Genomic DNA, 9,627 nt, shown 5'->3' with positions numbered 1-9,627 from the left:
ATAAAAGAATTTCAAAAATAATATATCATATATCAATTATTCAAGAAAATGATTATTACATCTTTAAGATAACATCTTCATGAAGAAGGTGATCAAATACATTCATACAACAATCAATGATCAAACCATGATATAAATTAAAGCAAATCATGTATTAACTAATAAATTAGAAATTTTCTAGAAAAACAAAGACCATTCTGATTTATTAAAAACAAAATGTGCAATACCATGTATGATTCATCTTATCTACTAAACCATTCAACTACATAGTTTTAGAAATAGTCTTTTCGTGTGCAATAGAAATCAAAGGGTCCGCAGTTATCGCTTATAAATTCGAATTTTTATATTTTTTATATTTGTATAAAAATATATAAAATTTCAAGTTATAATAAAAATCAATATGCTTTTTTTATTAGAGTCTGACACGTATTATTTACACTATGTTTAGGATTATAGAAGGGAGCCGGTAATTACTTTTTCTTGTAGTTATATAATGATTATATTACACCTGAATTATGACACTTATATTTATTATGTCAAACAAAAAAAATATAACATTGGTATGAATCATTAGTTTTCTTTGAGTTGGGTTCATATATTTTTTTTAATAAAGACATAGTAATGTAATGAATACAATTCACTATTTTTTACAATAACAATGAGTCATTTATAAATAAATTGGGTCAAATGTTGCAATATTAATGTCATGTTTTTATAAATTATAATTATTATTGATATTGAATATGGCATGTGGAAAAATAAAGGTTAAAATATATTTTTAGTTTCTATAAATATATTAATTTTTTATTTTAGTTTTTATAAGTTTTTTATTTGAATTTAATCCTTATAAAATCAGAGACGGTTGATTGATTTTGGAGAATTGTATCGTACACCCCTCTAGTTTTACCTCTCACCCCCTTATTTTTTTCTAATGACTATTTTACCCTTTTTATTTTATCACTCTTTTCTCACCCCACTTTCGAAACTTACAAAAAATTTCTTAATATTCGAAATTTTTAAACTTTCAAAATAATCAAAAGTGAGTGAGTTTTATTATCTATTTGGAACTTTTGTTAAATTAGAAACTTTCGAAATATAATTTTACAAAAATAATTACCAATTTCGAAACTTTCGATAAATATGAAAGTTCCGAAGTTAACATTTCCAGAAAGTTTCGAAAGTTTAGAAGAATTTGAAACTTTTGAAACACATATCATTCGGAACTTTCGTTGAATATGAAACTTCCGAAACACATATTTTTCAAAAATTTCAAACATTCGAAGTAAGTCAATTTCGAAAGTTTCAAAAAAATTCAAAATTTCGAAATTTTCAATTCATTTTTAGAAAATCTGAAAAGAAACTTCTGAAATTAGATATCAAATTTAATACTAATAATTTATTACTATAAATATATTACTATTTATTACTATAAATTTATTATTATAAATTTATTACTATTTATTAGTATTAATTCATTACTATTTATTACTAAAAAAATGCATTTTGAAACTTTCCATGAATAGCAAAGTTTCGAAACTGAAAAACATTAGGTTTCTGAATTTTATATTTCGAAACTTTCAGATTGTCAGAAAGTTTCGAAGGTTTATGCATTTCGAAAGTTTCATGTTCATGGAATTTCCCTTGATGATGAGGGGGTGGGAGGTACAAGTGGGGGGTGCACGGTACAAAATCCTTGATTTTGCTCTCTAACATTAAATCAAAAGTGACGACAAAAAGAGCCGACAAATCGCTGCGGCACGGAAGAAGATGGGTTTTGCGACAACCCCTAAACCCCCACTTTTAATTTCTATTCATGATTTTTCATAAAATAACACTAATTATTAAATAATAATTAATAGACTTATTAATTAATAATATAAAATATTTTAATTTTTAATATATTATAAAATAGGATATATTGGTATGCATTTATAGGATTACGTTTTTCGGCGCTAGTTGTTTATAATATTGATTTGACGTTATGAACTAAAGTCGAACGTATTTGATTTTAAAAGAATTAAATCTAAACAAAAAAATTTATAAAAACTAAAATAAAAAAGTGATATATTAAACTAAAAATATATTTAAATTAAAAATAAATAACTCTTATTAAATGTTAATGTTAAATTCTTTTAAAATGTCACTACATCACTAGTACAATTTAACCTTATTAGATCAGGGATATTAGAGGAATATTAAATCTGTTATTTCCCAACCAATCTAAGAAATTAGGCGGTGGCATTTTTGCAATTAACCCAAACGTTATTAGATCGTGTCTCATAGAACCAATCTAACATGTGTATTAAAATATAGTTTTTGAATATTAAAATCCAAAATTATTTCACAACTACACTTTTCAACTTTCTTTCGCGGATGAGTCCAAAATCTCGCGCGTAAAATTCCTTTCTATCTTTCTCTCTCTGCAGACGTTGTGAACCATCGCCGCCATTATTTTTCTTCTGTTGTCGCTATAAGAGTTCCTCCACCATGGTAGATGATTCTTCTTTCTCCACTGTTGTATATATTCACTTTTGGTGGCCTCACAAAAACCCTAGTATTGGGATTTTGCTTTGCAATTTTGCTTTGTGAATGGGTTTCATTGCTTCACATAGGGTTAAACCTACCCATCCCATTCCTTCTTTTATTTCGGTTGTATTTCATTAAATTACCTTAGTCATTGGAAGATGTAGCGGCAATAGACTCCTTGAAGTTCTAAGTTGGTGATTTGAAACAACAAAATAAGGTACACAATCTAGGTTCTTATTTGATTTTTTTTTTCACCGTGATTCATGAGGCTTTAATGCTTGTGTAACTAACAAAAAGTTTGTATAGCTAACTTAGCTACATTAATAGTGTATGTGATTACTTTCAAGATTGATAGAAACGATCCTAACAAGTATCAACTGGACATTAAAACATTGGAATGTTTGTGTTTAATAGACTTACTATCTTTAGAAGTAAGCACCCTTCACTAAAATTGTAACAAGGTGATTGTTTCAAGCCATTTCACATCTTGTAATACTAAGTTTTAACATAGTATTAGTTCAAAATGTGATGTCGTAGTTAAGAAAATCATATATGATTATCTAACAGTGGTATCTTTGGGAGTCTATTTACATTGATTGTTTTAATCTCTTAATAGCAACACTTTTATTTTGGTGCTAAGTTCTAATGTTTTGTCATGTTTATTTATAAAAGAAAATTTCAAGCTTGGACCTTGGTGCTGAGATATTGCAAGCAAGTGGTGGTTTAAGAAACTTGCAATCCATGTATGTGATGTGACCTTTTACTATTACAATTTATTACATCTCAAATGGACATGGTTTGTGTTATTGTTGAATTAATTTGCTTCTTAACTATGTATTTTTAGTAATGGTAGAGACTTGGATTGAATTTGAAGGGATTTATCTTACAATAAACTTTGTGATGATATATCTTTCTCCATATCAAAGCTAGCGCAACTTGAGTTTTTGTTAGTCTTGAATCATAATACTCAATTTAACGTGTTGTTTATTTTATTTGAATACACCAGTGCACTAGGATTGATTTTGCTGAGCTGATTTTGCTTACCCCTCCTTGACCAATCCTTATGAATACTATTGCTAGGAGAAGGCTTAGATTTTGAAACGTGTCATTTATTAGGAAAGTGTTCCTCAATGATTGAGCTTACTTTCATGACATCATCATCAATTACAGAAACTGAATAAAACACGGGAGCAAAGATAGTTCAAATTCAATCTCTTGAAGTGGATGTTGACAATAGTATACATCAAAATAGCAAAATAGAAGTGGAGGGTTTGTTGTGTATATCTGAATTAGTTGTTTTATTAGGTGGTTTTGGAAGTATAGGTAATCTTTGTAATGGAGCTATACTAATATTAGCCTCATTAGAAGGACTTGTGCTTGAAGCTGTTCCTGAAGAACATGCAGCTGGTTGGTTTTGGTGTTTCCCTTGGATAATGCATGCATCTTGATGTTCTATGAAACTTTCCACCTTGATCAAAGGATAAATGTTTAGGATATTATACTAGATTATATGATTAGATCATTATGATTATATATATGTAAATGCATGTTAAGGCTTCATCTTAAAAAAATGAATTGGTCAAGCAAAGATATGTTTTTTTTTTAATGTCAATGACTTATTGAGAAATTAAAGTAGTGATTAATAAAACAAGACAAAGTGATCAAATCTAATAGGGTCTCCACTAGCTAGTACACAAAAGATAAATTAATTTAAGTTTTTCCTCTTGTATATGGTTTCGTTGGAACTTGCTTGATTAATTTATTATATTGTTTGCTAAGCCTGCAAAATGAAGGGACTGTGTGTATGTATTTATTCAAACAAATAGTGTTGTGCATCTCGCATCTCTTAGAAGTGTGGCTAATATATTATTATACAGCTCACAATGAATTATTCATATATATCTTTGGAATTCTGACCCAATATTTTTTATTTTTTTTTTTATTTTTCATGTTTCTAACTTTTGTCAAAAATCAATTGAATTGTATCAAACTAGTCCTACCTCACCCTCATCCCTCATTGTTCAGGTTCTCTCCTTAATTCCCGATTTATTGAAGGATAAGCTCACTTCCTTGTGTAACTTGAAATCACTTAAAGTACAATTAAAACCACTTTCATATGGATTATCCATGACACTGAGAACTGCCAAGTTTCAAAAAGAATTTAAAGCAGGATCAGAACCATTTCACCCACACCCAATGGCATAGTGGACTTTTTGATTCAAAACTCACCGTCGGCAGAAGTCGACATCATAGATTGCTCAAGGTGAAATGTCAAATGTGCATTCAGCTTTTTTAAACAGAGATTGTTATAATTGGTTTGGTTTTTGCTATCTTCTCTAGTTCTGTTTCCCTATGTCTCTCTGGTTATAACTTATAAATCATTGGTTAAATTATAGATAATTTGTTTGCAAATTGATTTTAGTTAAAATTCATCTTAATGTACTATTTTATTTTGCTCATTTCAGCCAGAATATGTACAATTAGTTGTTTGGTGCAAGTATTCAAATGTTTTCCTTTTAGTCATATTTGATGGCTCCAAACCGTGCATATTAAAATCTTAAGGTTGCCAATGAAGTTTGGAAATCATAGAGACTTTTCTTTTGTGGAGTATGTTACTCAGCAGGAGGCAAAAAATGCTCTTACAACACTTTCGAGCACCCATTTATATGGCAGATATTTGGTAAGTGAACCTAAGTTATGGATTTTTGAAATTTTATTTAGGCAATCCTTTAATTTCTCCAATTTTTAGGTGGTGTCAATAGTTTCTATTTACACTGCAATATATTTGAGAAACAATGGTCCTTACTATTTTCAGGTGATAGAGAGAGCGGAAAAAGGTGGTGTTTGGACGAACTGCGGGCTCGAATTACTGCTCAATTTAATCAACATACGTGATTTCAAGATGCTACTAATTGCTCCAAGAAAAGGAATGCCATCAATATCTTAGATGAAGGGAAAATGAAGTTTGAAAGGTTTGGTGTTTAGTGCTCTGCTAAAGATTTTAACGTTTGTGTATTTGTTCCAAAGTTCAAGGATAACAATTTTGTATGTTGTAGTAAGTTGTTTAATTTATTCTTGCTTGGTGTCCTTACATTTATTACTATCTATTTAATTCCATGTTCAAAAGATGTAGCAAAAGGATGATATGATCATAGTTATTTTGGGATCGGCTTACTGGATGCTTAAAATCACAATTGTATGGATATGATCATGGTCATAACTATTTTGAGACTTTTTTTAAGGAGCATTGTAGTTTGTATCAAGGTAGAATAATGAATGACAATGCTACGATTCAATTGATATTTAGTTAATTTATTAATTGTTATAATGAAGGAAGTATGAAATTTAGTTAAATTTTGAATATAACTTGTTAGATTGGTTTAAATTTAACCAATGTAATAAATCAATTTTGAATTTGACTTGTTAGATTGAGTCAAATTTAACTGATGTAATAAATCAATTTTAAATGTTGACTTGTTACATCTGTCATTTTAGCTGATTTTATAATTAACTATTTATTACAACACGTTTGATGTTGGATCAGACAAGTAACCGATCTAACATCTACATAGAAACCGATGTAACAAGGTTTAATTGCACTAGTGCATATATGTTAAACTTTATAATAATATTACTATTACATTAGATTTCTTAATCTACATTAAAATAATTACGTTTTTTTATCCGTATAGAATACAGACTCAAGTACACTAATTATTACTAATAAGAGAGATACTTATAATTAATAATAATAATAATAATAATAATAATAACAATAATAATAATAATAACAATAATAATAACAATAATAACAATAATAATAATAACAATAATAATAATAATAATAATAATAATAATAATAATAATAATAATAATAATAACAATAATAACAAGAATAACAAGAATAACAATAATAATAATAATAATAATAATAATAATAATAATAATAATAATAAAAGTATTTTAAAAGAAATTTTATTTTTGCAAAAGAAATTAATAACAATCGTAAGTTGTAACTTGATTGTGAAAACAAAGAAAGAAACATGACAAAATTGGTGGCAGTATAAATTTGGCACCCATTTATTGCTGGACACAAAAAGTCAAACTAGAATTCTATTCATATTGCTATTTTGTACTTGGTGTAGACTCCAACACTCTCCATATGTGAAAACGAGGAAATTTATATTGAAAAGGCTGTTAAATGCCAGCAATGCATCCAGCAACTAGTAGTGAAGGTTTGAACCGACAAAGCTCACGTCAAAGAAACCACGTTCCATCCACATACTATAATACTATTCGCTTTGCCCAAATCCTTACCAAGATCTTTCTTTTACGTGGGTCATGCTAATAAATTGTACTATGTCGGTCTCAAACAAATTTAAAAGGTTAATTATTTTGACATTATTGTTGAACTCATTTAAGTAATGATATAGAGAATGATTTTTATTAAATGTTATAATTATAAAATAAATTATTTACATACATGAAATTCGTTTAAAAATTTACTAACAAGAATTTTACTATGAATGTTATAAGAGTATTTTTGAGGTATCTTAATATTAAAATATTATTTAGTATGTCAAATGTGATATTTGATTAAAGTTGTATATTTAAGAAATTTTAAAAGTGGAATTCATAGCATTAAAATATTATTTATATATATTTAAAAGTGTTTAATTGAGAGAGTGAATATAAAATATTGATGATAGAGAAATAATATTTTATTTTTTTAAAAATAAAAATAATGTTTTATGTTAAATGACTTTAGAGATGAAATATTTTATTAGATTAAAAATTTTGTAGGTATTGTAAATCTGAGTTGACTCACTCAAAAACATAAAGTGAGTTCCTTAAGATATTATAATTGAGGATGTTCTAATAAGATACTTATTTAAAAAGAAAAAAAATAGTTAACACTCTCGTAGTTGGAAGTTTTGTTATGGTACCCTAAATCCAGTTATTTAATTCTATTTAACTTTTTATATTTAATTATTTAAATTATGTTTAAATTTTAAATAATTTTTTTCTTCAAGGTATTAGTACTTAACAATTTTTTCTTCGATATCAAATAATTTATAAAAAAATTTCTTAGAGTAAAGGATTCTTTTAATTTCTAATGTAATTTGAATTTTTTCTCAATTATATCTCTAATTAATACTACTTGTATAAATCTCAATTCAATATCTTCAACTTTATATTTATGGTAGTAAGGATAAATACATCATAAATTAAATTATACTTTCAAAACCAAACAAAAGGTCTTCTATCTCCTAAAAAAACATATATTCTTTCTTCTTCTTCATCTATTATAAGAGTGATTTAGGACCATTTTTTGGATTTAGATATTGTCCATCTTATTAATTTCTTTTATCTCATATTATTTAAATAAATGTTTTTTTGCATATATTTAGTTTTTATTCCGTGGTTTCTCTTTGATTTTGTAATTTGAGTGTGACAATTTGTTTGTCATCATGCTCTGGTAGTGTTTGCCTTTTTGTCTTTGTGCGGTGTTCGCAAAGGCAAAAAACTAATTTTTTCTGTACCACATTTTGAGTAAGAGCTTATAGAGGCTATCACCAAATTTTTTATCCTAACTCATGAATAATTCGATTGTACAAATTTGGAAAAGAATATGGTTGTTGATGCTTGGTATGGCCTTCATATCACCACTCTATAACCCAATATTGCTCTTAAAAGTTCCCTAATTTTTTTCCCCACTAAAAAAATGTAGTATGAGAAACACAAGAAATGGGGGGTCTAAATTGTGTTTTATTTTAAAAATAGAGCAGATCAAACAATAAACACATAACAACATAAGCCAATTTATCATAGTTCACCATCAACATGGTAGCTACGTTGAGTCCCTTTAACCTGAATGAATTAACCCAGTAATTCACCAATTGAATCAAACATCCACTGAGCACCTACTAGTCAACCTTATTATGTTCAAGTCTTCTCAACCTTCTAGCTTAGTGCAATCAAGATGTTGATGAATGTAGCCACTACTAGGCTAGGTTACAAATAAAATATGTTTATGGGTTTTTTGGATAACTCTCAGAAGAGTGTGTTTACAATGCTATGGTCTTATAAAGTGAAAATCTCTCAACACTTAGATAAAATAATAGGTTTAAGTACATGAGTGCAGAGACGGATGTATCTTGCTTATTGTGGTATTGTTCGTGTTTATCAATGAGGGTTGCACATCCTTTTATAAAGAAAATTTATGGTTTCTTGTTGTTGTTTTGATTGCAAGAAATCAACATATATCACAAAGTTTTGTATCAAATCTTTAGAGATTGATTCACCATTCAAGTTTCTCCAAATTTATCCTAGTGATAGATTTATAAACTGATTATGTGTATCTTGACATAGAGATAGGAAGAACAGAGGATATCATGATCATAGTATGTCACACGAACCTTTAGACAAATGACAAGGTCAATATCTTGAGCAGAGCATAACAAAATTTGTCTTCTTCAAAGTGTTTACTTTATGTCAAAGCATTGACTTTTCATCAGAGTCAGACATTTATCATAAGTAGACGATCAAATGTGTGTCATACTAATCAGAGGCAGATGATCATTTGTTTGACACAATTATCAAAGGCAAAATAAACAGTGCATTGCTTGCAACAACAAATCACTAGAGGCACGTTTCAATGTGTGTTCATCAGACTTAGAATGTGGTTTTCAGAGTGAAATCTTGATGTTCTTGTAACTTGTCCAAACATCAGAGGATGTAGCGTAAAGCACTTAACATTTATATGATCTAAGAACTACACACTTAAATTAAACATTAGTACTTGAAATTGTTCTCAGAAAATAGTTTTTGTTATAATCAAAATAGATAGGGATCATAGTTCTTCAAACCAACTTAGTTATTACAAAAAAAACTCCAAGAATACTTATGTGAAAACAAAGAAGATCAGAAAATCCTACCCAAAACCCTCATAGACCCCCACACCTCAAGAATATTCGTCCATCGTTTTGACTTGTTGTATTTTTGACATATTATTTGTTCCTAAAGATTCAAGGCTCATACCTAACTCCCGTCAAGAACTCCACTCCTCACCTTTGAGAGGTCTCGTAGTTACTAAGGCTA

General features: G+C 28.1%; 1 long non-coding RNA gene across 3 annotated transcripts; it reads left to right on the top strand.

Annotated features, from left to right (window-relative positions):
• Positions 1-2,355: 2,355 nt before the first annotated feature.
• Positions 2,356-5,845, top strand: LOC101503548 (uncharacterized). Of its 3 annotated transcripts, XR_003473387.2 has the most exons (5): positions 2,356-2,743; positions 3,199-3,269; positions 3,533-4,789; positions 4,992-5,206; positions 5,342-5,845. It is a non-coding gene; the product is annotated as an uncharacterized lncRNA (long non-coding RNA). The 3 variants fall into 3 exon arrangements; XR_003473388.2 differs by lacking the exon at positions 3,199-3,269; XR_012163501.1 differs by having other exon boundaries at positions 3,199-4,789.
• The last annotated feature ends 3,782 nt before the right edge of the window (positions 5,846-9,627 follow it).

The sequence above is a fragment of the Cicer arietinum genome, chromosome 6 (assembly GCF_000331145.2).
Source record: "Cicer arietinum cultivar CDC Frontier isolate Library 1 chromosome 6, Cicar.CDCFrontier_v2.0, whole genome shotgun sequence".
Taxonomy (NCBI): domain Eukaryota; kingdom Viridiplantae; phylum Streptophyta; class Magnoliopsida; order Fabales; family Fabaceae; genus Cicer; species Cicer arietinum.
The sequence above is the reverse complement of the archived record's forward strand: the minus strand, read 5'-3'. Positions and strand labels throughout refer to the sequence as shown.